Source organism: Nanorana parkeri, unplaced genomic scaffold (assembly GCF_000935625.1).
Source record: "Nanorana parkeri isolate BGI_ZX_2015 unplaced genomic scaffold, ASM93562v1 scaffold181, whole genome shotgun sequence".
Taxonomy (NCBI): Eukaryota; Metazoa; Chordata; class Amphibia; order Anura; family Dicroglossidae; genus Nanorana; species Nanorana parkeri.
The window spans coordinates 1,496,695-1,506,632 of NW_017306449.1; the positions used below are offsets into that span (position 1 = coordinate 1,496,695).

The 9,938-nt window shown below is 43.7% G+C and overlaps 1 protein-coding gene across 3 annotated transcripts in view; it reads right to left on the reverse strand.

The window, feature by feature from the left end:
• RABGEF1 (RAB guanine nucleotide exchange factor 1) overlaps positions 1–5,602 on the reverse strand; it is a 49,909-nt gene extending 44,307 nt beyond the window's left edge. For all 3 annotated transcript variants that reach the window (XM_018555014.1, XM_018555013.1, XM_018555012.1), the window contains exon 1: positions 5,529–5,602. The gene's annotated coding sequence lies outside the window, so the exon portion shown is untranslated. The remainder of the gene's footprint in view (positions 1–5,528) is intronic.
• Positions 5,603–9,938: the final 4,336 nt, after the last annotated feature.

Here is a 9,938-nt window from a genome sequence, read left to right on the forward strand (position 1 = left end):
GGAGGCTGTAAGGGTAGTTTTTTTTAATTCCCAGAGTTTGTCTGTAAATAAGCAGGATTTGAAAATTCCATCATCAGTTATGAGTGGAGATAAGAATCACAAGTGAAAGCACAAGAACAACATTTTTAATATTAAGGTAAACTTTGAGATTAGTCCTCTTTAGAATAAAACTGCATGCACAATTTTTTGAAATCACACTGCACTGGAATGCAAGGCATTGCGGTAGCATGCGTTCCGGTGTGGGTGACCACACTATGGGTGGAAGGAACGTTTGGGGTGCCATTGAATTGAATGGCACTGCAACGCACCTCCAGCAGCAGAATTTTTCAGGCCGAAACTGAAAATTACTCTTTTCCCACCTTTAATAATTTTTTAAAAATAATTATATTGTAAGCACATGGCGCTTGAATAGCTTCAGCCAGGAAATGACAGCTGCCAGTGGCAAGATTCCGCAGACGGCAGCTGAATGTAAATATGTCAGGTAGTGGGATGGTGTAATAGCCAGCCTATTAGCCATATTAAATTGCAATAGCCAATAGCAGGCTGACTATTGCACCCGCCCACTGCTTGCTGTGCCCTCCTCCGAGCATGGGAGGAGAGCGCTAGGGGCTCCAACCAACTAATCGATTAGAATAGTTATTAAATATTCTCATAATCCATTACCATCAATTAATCGATTAGTTGGTTGCAACCCTAGATTGTAATGTCGTACAGCACAAGAGCAAGGTGAGGCATATGCCTTATTTTGCGCATATGTCCTACATTACAATCATCTGCTGAAAAAAAAAAACACCTTACCCGAATCTGATCGCAGGATCCCCCCCAAAAAAATCCCTATGTAAAAGCTATTTTTACCTTCCTTAAGCTGGGGTCATGCGATGCCACAGCCCTAAGTCTTCCCCTCTTGTGTTAACTTCCTGCTTTGGTCCTTCAGGTGTCCATGTCAGCGCCTACATGACATGAACGGCCATCGTCTAGGGGCCTCAGGATCCAGAAGATGTCAGCAGGAAGAGGGGGGCAGCAAGGGACCTGGAGAGGGACTTACTTGAGTGTATCTGGCTTCAAAAGGTAGGGCAGGAAAAAAAAGCCTGGTAGGTTGGGCACGAGGTGGGTAGGAAAAAGTAACTTTTGCCCTGAGTGGGGTTTTAAAAGTCAAGCAAAATAGTAAGCCAACACTGGAGTTTTCACTAGGCTCTTGTTCTTACCAGTGCGCACACATTTAGGTGTGGTGTTACAGCCAACTTTTATTTGCATAACTCAGAACATACTTCAGGTCACAGACAACCTATGCAAAGGGTGTTTACACAGTGCTAGAAGCCAATTATAGAGCCTAGGAGGACTTAACGGCAAAAACAAGCCAGGCAGAAGAAGACAGAGGCGATAGACCGGAAGAAACAGGCAAGCTGATGAGCCATCACTATAGTATGATAACTCATCGATGACACTTACTGCACTGAAAGTCACAAGACAATACAGCTCCCCACATCTAAATATAACCCAACTCCAGCAAATCTCTTCCAATAGTATTGTGCTCGGAGACTTATTCCTGAACAATCCGTAGTCAGCACAACCCAGGGCCTCTGTAAAAGTGATGGCACACTATAGTGAGGATAGGGACAACACTACAATTTCTGCATAATGTATATTATGTCACAGGGGATTCATTTCCCCCCAAAGTTTGTCCCCTTTCTCATGCAGAAACAATAACATGCTATTTGTTGACATAATGAATTCGCAAAATTGTTTTGGATTTGTTTAAAGTTGAGCTCCGACCACAAGAACTTCCAATTACAGTCTACAGTTAAGAAAAAAAAAACTCCACTTAAAATAGGTCTACTACCCCCATACTGCAAGGGTTAACTGTCCATTTATGTCTCGGGGATCTTTGTAAAGGTGCCCATACACCTGCCGATTATCGTACGATAATCGCGGGTGATCCCGCGATCGTACGATAACCGGCAGGTGTATGGAAGGTGTGCGACTGTTTCTACTGTACGGTCGCACGTCTTTTGTCTTCCGAGCACGCTTGAAACCCCGCCGAGAATCGTACGATTGTCGGCGGGTTAGTGGCGTGCTTGGAAGACAAATGCCGAACGGGCAAGTGCACACTGCCCGCTCAGCATTGGAATCATCGGAAGCTTCCCCTTAGCGGGGAGGGCTTGCGATAATCCCAAGTACGATCTGCCTGTCCAAGATGGGCAGATCGTACGAGATTTTATTTACCTTACAACCATTGCACAACGAAAGTCATGCGATGGTCGTAAGGTGTATGGCCAGCTTGAAGGTCTTTACTTACCTAATCACTCTGGCTCCAAGACCGGCACCCACAGCCTATCTCCCCCCCACCCCACCACCACCATTATGGTGGTCGAAGGCCCGCTGATGTCATGACGTCTAATGCATGGCCCATAGCCCTGCATTGTACGTGAGGATGCTGAGGAGCATTGGGAAGAGAGATGAGTGCCGGCCACTAGAGAAGCAGGAATCAGGTAAAGAAATGCTTTACACCATATGACTAGACAAAAACAAGCAGTTAATTGTTGCAGTGTGGGGGTAGCCCAGCTGCAAAAGAGGTAGTTTTTTTGGCCAGGAGATAGGCTTCAAATATATTCCACACTAGTCACAAAGAATATAAATTCGCTGTGTGCACCAAATGCCTTTGTGATCCCTTTTATTACCTTGTAAAAATTAGGGATGAACCGATACTAGTATCGGTGCCGATACAGAGTATTTGGGTGAGTACTCTTATTCGCCCAAATGCTCCGATGCCTAGCCTGATACACCATCTTCTGGTATCAGGAAGCTGGGCAGCAAATCATTACACGCTGCCCGGCTTCCTGATTGGCCAGGAAACCGACTCCATGAGCATGGAGCCAGCTTCCCGGCCAATCAGGAAGCCAGGCGCCATGTAATGACTCGCCACCTGGCTTCCTGATTGGCTGAGAAGCTGGCCAATCAGGAAGCCAGGCGGGGAGTCATTACCCACTCCCCGGCTTCCTGATTGGCAAATCAGTACTGAAAAAAGTACTGAGTACTGGAAAAAAAACATTGGTACTCGACACTGACAAAACGGTATCGGTGCAGCCTTGTAAAAATAGTTGTGACATGATCACTGAGTGAAAAACACAGAGCATTCTATATGTAGTACATGTAAAGTACATATAAAATGCACTGCAGCAATAGATTTACAATTCTGCACTGCTAACATGAATGGGTTAAATGATCCGCAGTACAACTACATATTATGTACTATGGATCATGATTTAACCTATTCATGTTAGCAGGGGATAATTGTAACCCTGGACCTCTCATTGGTACTTCTTACTGACCGCCATGTCACTGCACAAGACAGTAGTGAAACGGAGGTCAGCGGGATGAACCAGTGAGAGCTTTGGGGGACCAAGGAGATCGACACATTCTGAAGGGTTAGTTTCCCAGCGGGTTTGGAGAGGCCATTCCCTATTAACAGTGCAGTGCAGGATGGGGTAGCTGTAAATGAAAAACGTTTTTACAACACACCTATACCGGTGTTTCAAACTTGATTTTTTTAAATGTATTTAATGATTAATAAACGCTTGCCAAATGCCCTCTGTGTTGGCTTTAATTTTTTTTTTAAAGGGGAAGTGATTTAGAGGAACTGGCTGGCACTGGTACTGGTAGTGCAAACACTGGTTCTGGTTGGCACTGGATGGCACTAGTACAGTACAGAACAGAACAAGTGGCTACTGGAGCTCTTCTATTCTCTCCTCTATCATTTCTCAGTGCTTTCTGAGATATCAGGAACCTCCACTGCCTTTCCCCCAGCACCTTACAAACTCTTCGCAAACACTTTTGGAGTGCGCTGTAACTACTATAGGCCCGGTTAAGGCATGTTTCCAATTACATGAATGGAGGTGGTTGCAGATCGGCAAAGCCTCCCCAGCATGGCATGTAAAATTTTGCTGAAACCACATGTGTGTAGTGCACTGTCCACGGACCATTGAACAATATCTCAGGTGTGTTGGTAGGTGGTTGGGGAGCTTTAAAAATGCCGGACAACTGGCTTGTTTTGCCACACGTGTAAACAAGGCCTTAAAGTGACACTAAATTTAGGAGTTAACCATTAAAAATACATTCAAGTACCTTACCTAGTAAAAAAAATGTATCTTATTTGTGTATCACTCGGCTGTACATCCTCAAATCATCTCTGAATTGGTGCTGACACTGCCTTTCCTTCTGGAGGGTGGCTACTTTTGTTCCCCATGGTCCCTGTGTGTGTTGTAAAGTAGTCACCGCTCCCAGCTCATGTTTAGTTTACAAATTAGTAAACTAAACATGAGATTGTAGTCCATCACAGGAGTGAGCTTGGAGCGGTGACTACTTTACAACACACACAGGGACCATGGAGAACAAAAGTAGCCCCCCTCCAGAAGGAAGGACAGTGTCAGCACCAATTCAGAGATAATTTGAGGATCTACAGCCGAGTGATACACAAATAAGATACATTTGTGTAAATAGTTAAGGTACTTGAATGTATTTTCAAGATAGAACACCCGAGTTTAGTGTCACTTTAAGTCAAAGCAACCACTGCCTTTCTTTCACTTCCACCTCTCAGTCACTGTGAGTGAGTTCTGCGTCAGACAAACGATTTGATTGACTGGTAAGTCAGAGGCAGCAAGCATGTAAGCCTCTGTTCAGACAAAGTCCACCCAGCGCCATGGTGAAGAAGCAGAAGTGAGACTGTAACACCAGGACAGGGGGAGGGGGGTGTTGTCCCCCCCAAATCCATACCAGACCTTCATCCTGGATAGAGGTCTGGTATGGAGTTAAAGGGTGAACTCCACTCAAAATAAAAAAAGATAATGGGTTCCCCACCTTCACATCCTACTTTTTGTCTCTAACCATGGTGTGGTTGCGGCAGCACAGCAGAGGGCTGGAGGCGGAGCAGACCGAGGGAGACTGCCATCCTCTTTTGAATATGACAGGCGGTCCTCAATGCCACTTGCATTAGATTAGCATCATGAGTTTCCATGGTAATGGAGGCTGGCCCGCCTTCACCATAGAAACGCATGATGCTGTGTAAGAATTTGAAGGCACCCCAATAAAGCCAAACAGCACCCACACACTTGCATAGTTTTTTTGATTGTCTTAGTGGATTTGTCTACTTTTAGTAAAGTATGGTCACCAAGCTGCTTTCCATATGTATAAATGAAATGAGAACCCCCACAATGACTCCTGGGAAGACCTGCAGGTAACAGGTACACCCTGTGTATACATACATTTATTCTATACATACACCCTTCACACAACACAATCATATCATTTATCTTCAGTCTTGTGATACAAAAACTGGTATCTGGGTGGAGGGGGTTTCTTTTACACATAACCAAAGGAACTCCCAGGCTGGTGGCCCCCTCCAGATGTCCTGTGTTATCAAGCAGGTCAGTTTCCTGGTAACACTGTGTATAACAATTTTTGGGTGTCACCCAGGGGTTTCCCTTACATGTCCGTAATATACCCCTCCCCATCTGTTTATTCCAGCCGCTCACCTCTCTTCGTCACAGGTAATTTGAGTTCCCGTGACCCTCCTGTATCTCTCCCCAGACCGACACACACAGTCCAGGCCCGGCGCGATGACGTCACACGACGCTGCGTTCCAAGCCTCGCTGACAGCGGACAGTTCCGGGTGTGAGCGCGCAGCCTGACAGTAAGCTGTTTCAATACCACACACACACACACAGTATCCGGTTTTGAATTTGCTAACTTTTTTTCCCAGTAACGGCTTCTCCTAGAAATTCATCTGAATGTATTTGAATGTTATTAACGCATTTGAAAGTGTGTTTCTCCTGCGGAGTCGCCGCGGCATAGAAGCTGTCACGTGATGTAACTATCATATTGGTTGGCTTTGTTTACAGAGGAACAAGAGCGCCCCCTACACATTGTGGAGGATATGCGGTCCACAGTCATCAAGGATCATCTCTGTTCTCTGCTGCAATTCCCACACAATGGAGCCGACAAATTGTGAAGCAGCTGGGCATTCCAACCAATCAGCTTCCATCTTTTATTTAAAGCTTCACTAAACACATCACATTCTCAAACAATTCATCCCCACACAGCTACCTCCTCATGTATCACTGGCCCCTCCCTTTTAGATTGTAATGTGTTTTACACCTGACGCTTTGAATTGCACTTGGTGATGTAAGTCTTGGATGGAGCTGCTCGGCCAGTGTTGTTGTGCCAATCTGAAGGCCACATGAAGTTTGGAGGTCTGCAGCTGTTAACTCTGCAGACAGTTGGCGACTTCTGCGCACTGTGCGCTTCAGCATGCGCTGGCCAATCTGTATGATACTGAACAACTGAAGACAGAAGCTGATTGGTTGCCATTAGCAACTGCTCCAGAGTCTGTCTGATCCAGTTTTGATACTTTCCCCCCAATGTATTTAGGCAACGGATACACCCCTCTCATGCCATCCAGTTATATGGACCTTTGATAATTTAAACCAAAAAATGTATAACAAAAATTCCAGGCGCCCCCCCCCCCGCCGGCACCGCTGCCGATGGCCGCTGGCATGTTCAGCCTCTACCGAGCGGAGGATCGGTAAATATCATTGATATTTACTGGTCCTCTGTGTGCAGAGCAAACACCGGAGTGATCGTCTGATCACTCCAGTGTTTGTAAATAACTGGGGACACATAGAACTATGTGTCCCCAGTTATGAATGAACAGGATGTGATTTACATCACTTCCTGTTCATTCATTAATTTTTGAATGATGAGTAGCACTCACTACAGAGGCTTCTCCCCATTCAGAAACTGGTGATAGTATACTATCTTACTATAAGCAGTTTCTAAATGAATGGGAAGCCTCTGTACTGAGTGCTTCCTATTCATTGAGTGCTGAGGCTGCAGACAGGGGAGTCCCAATACTTTTGGCAATATATTGTATATAATTGTACATAATTGGTCACACTATTGCTTTATCGCCGAATGTTTTGGATTTAGCCTCCAAGGTTCATATATTAGCAATACCACTAGATGGCACAAGTTAGCTGTATTTTACCATGTATTTGGAAGTGCCTCAAGGAATGTTGAATATGAAAATGGCAAGTTCAAAAGCACATCAAATATACATATGTTCTGTAAGCTTATTCCAGAAATGCTAATTAAAAAATACACTGTAATCTGTTTCTCTTGCTGGTATTGCCAGCGAGGACAATACGGAGTATTATTCCTACATAGTGTCAGCTACCATGCACAGTATTTCTTAGGGGTTGTATACATGGCAGTTGCTTACTTGTCTTTGATTTGAAACTTGAGTTAATGGAAGAAGGGTCACCAGCATGCCGTAATGAAGTCAATATACATTTCATTACATACAGGGTTATTCACTAAAGGGTAAAGATTTTGGAGAAGGCAGGAGAAGTAAACAATCTAGGACAACATAGCTGAACTGGAAAGTGAACTGAATTGCAGGATTTTTCCAAATCAGCTATGTTGTCCTAGATTGTTCCCTTCTCCTGCCTTCTCCACACTCTTCACCCTTTTGTGAATAGACCTGATAGTGTCAAATAGGTCAATGAAAGCCAACGTTTCAGGCCCAGCAGGGTACCTTCCTCAAAGTGACACAGTGATGCTGTCGTCGTGAGTAAAGGACCCTGAGTGGCCCCAAAACGTTGGCTTTCTTTTTTTTAACCTAGACAAAAAACAGCAGTTAACTTAAAGTAGAATTAAACACTCGTTTGTTTGTTTGTTTTTTGCATATATCTACTGTTAGCAAGCATTTAAACATTTAAAAGTTACCAAATAGGTAATTACTTATCTGTGTCTCCTCCGCTCACTCCCGTCTGAAGATTCTCGAGCGGCCGTGAAAGATCATGGGGCGGGCGCATGCTCAGTAGAGAGAAGAGGTGAGACACAATGTGAGTCAATGCAGGCAGCCGTGAGCGTGCATGCGGACAGACACCACGGGACACAGAAGACACAGCAGTCACTGCTGAAGGGACTACTGAAAACTACTGGAAAGAAGAAGATGATCGGATCAAGAAGAATCATTTAAGGCAAGTCCTTAACCAGTTGACATCCGCGGTGTTAAACCCCCTTCCCATCCAAGCCATTTTTCAATATTCAGCGCTGCGGTACTTTAACTGACATTTATTCCGTCATGCAGCGCTGTACTGAAATGAATTTTATACCCTTTTTTGGGGACAGATAGAGCTTTCATTTGGTGGTATTTATTCACCACTGGGGGTTTTATTTTTTTACTATATTAAGGAAAAATTACCGAAATTATTAACTTTCCTGGAGTTCTTCTTTGAATAAACTTAAGTGGCATACTGAGGCCTTTTGTATAATTTGCCCTTGTAAATGCTTGCTTGCTGCTGGATGTCCTCTTGCGGAAACAAAAGACAGGGATGATAGGAAAAGAGATGTCCTGAAAGGATTTACCTAGGGCACTCAACATCTTGCATGCAGGAGCTCTGATTCACTTGACTTCTCTGCTTTGCTGCCCCTTGTTACAGGATGATTCCTTCATCTCAGGCTGATGACTGCTGAAGTCTACCTGTCACCAAATCAGATAATGCCTATAGGTTGCTGATGTAAAAAAATTACATCTTTACAGTTGATGTTTTGTCACTGAATTTCCAGAACTCCTTATCTGTGTTAAACATTCATAACCATTAGTGAAATGTATCTAAAATATAAAAGGGGAGATCTCAAGATGTCGTAGATTTTATGAATTAAATACAAACAACATTTCAAGTGACATTTGCTGATATCTAGATTTTTTTCTGAATACATCAACATAATGATCATTAAGCACAATACATTTCAAATAGAAACTCCTATTATATAGATATTTGTTTGAGGTTATAACTAGTGGTGCTCCTCCTGTATTTGGCCAAACCAAGGCTTGTTCTTTCTTTTGCTAAAATGCTGTTTTTCGTGCAGGCTTAAAGAAGTACTCCAGGAGATGTAAAAATGAACCCTTGCAATGGGACAATCCCACACTTCAAGGGTTAAGTGTTCATTTTAGTCTAGGGTGACCTCTTCACCCCCAGGCTTCAGCTGCCTAAGGCTCCATTCACACAGGAGCGGTTGTCCGCGTGTATTCAGCCATGCAAATACGGTGGAGGTGCTCTAAACATAAAAAACAATGCACTTGTACAATGTACATTGTTCAGACTTTTGCGGAGGCCCCATGGTACGAAACCGCGCGGCCTGCAAAATAGTCAAGTACAATTTTTTGACAGATTCCACACATTCACGGCTATAGTAATAGCTGCAAATGAGCGGAATCCGTGCAGATGAAAGATTTTAGCGCAGTCTTCGGCAAGGAACACCACGCAGGAAACGCAAACACTATATGTGAATGGAGCCTAAAGACCCATGATGTCATCACGTCTAATATAACCGATTAGACGTGAAGATGCTGAGGGACATTCCACTGCAGAGAGGGGGGCGAGAGAGGTGAGCGATGACTGTCTCAGCAATGAGGATCAGGTGGATATATTTACTTTGTTTTAGCGCCTTAGACCAAAACTAGCAGTTAACCGTTGCAGTGCAGGGGTAACCCACTGCAAGGGTTAATTTTTAAATTTCTTGGAGTTCTTCTTAAAAAAAAAAAAAAGAATAAATAATCCAGCAGACTTTTTTGTTCAGCTGTTCATAAACATTCATTATACATTGCCTGAAATAAGCCCATTCATACCATTCGCACCTTTTCCTTGGCATTGTACTATCACACATTAGAATAGGGGATAGCGCAATAAAATGTCCCTGATACAAATTGTGTCTCTAAAATCTGGCAAGATTCATTCGAAGCAATTTCAAAGTCGCATAAATAGATGGCAAAAGATATCGTAACTTAATGGTATGATAGAAAAACAGCAATAAAGCTTATTAGGAACATAATAGATTCAATTATATTTTCAGTCAAGCCATAATTGCATCTGTGATGA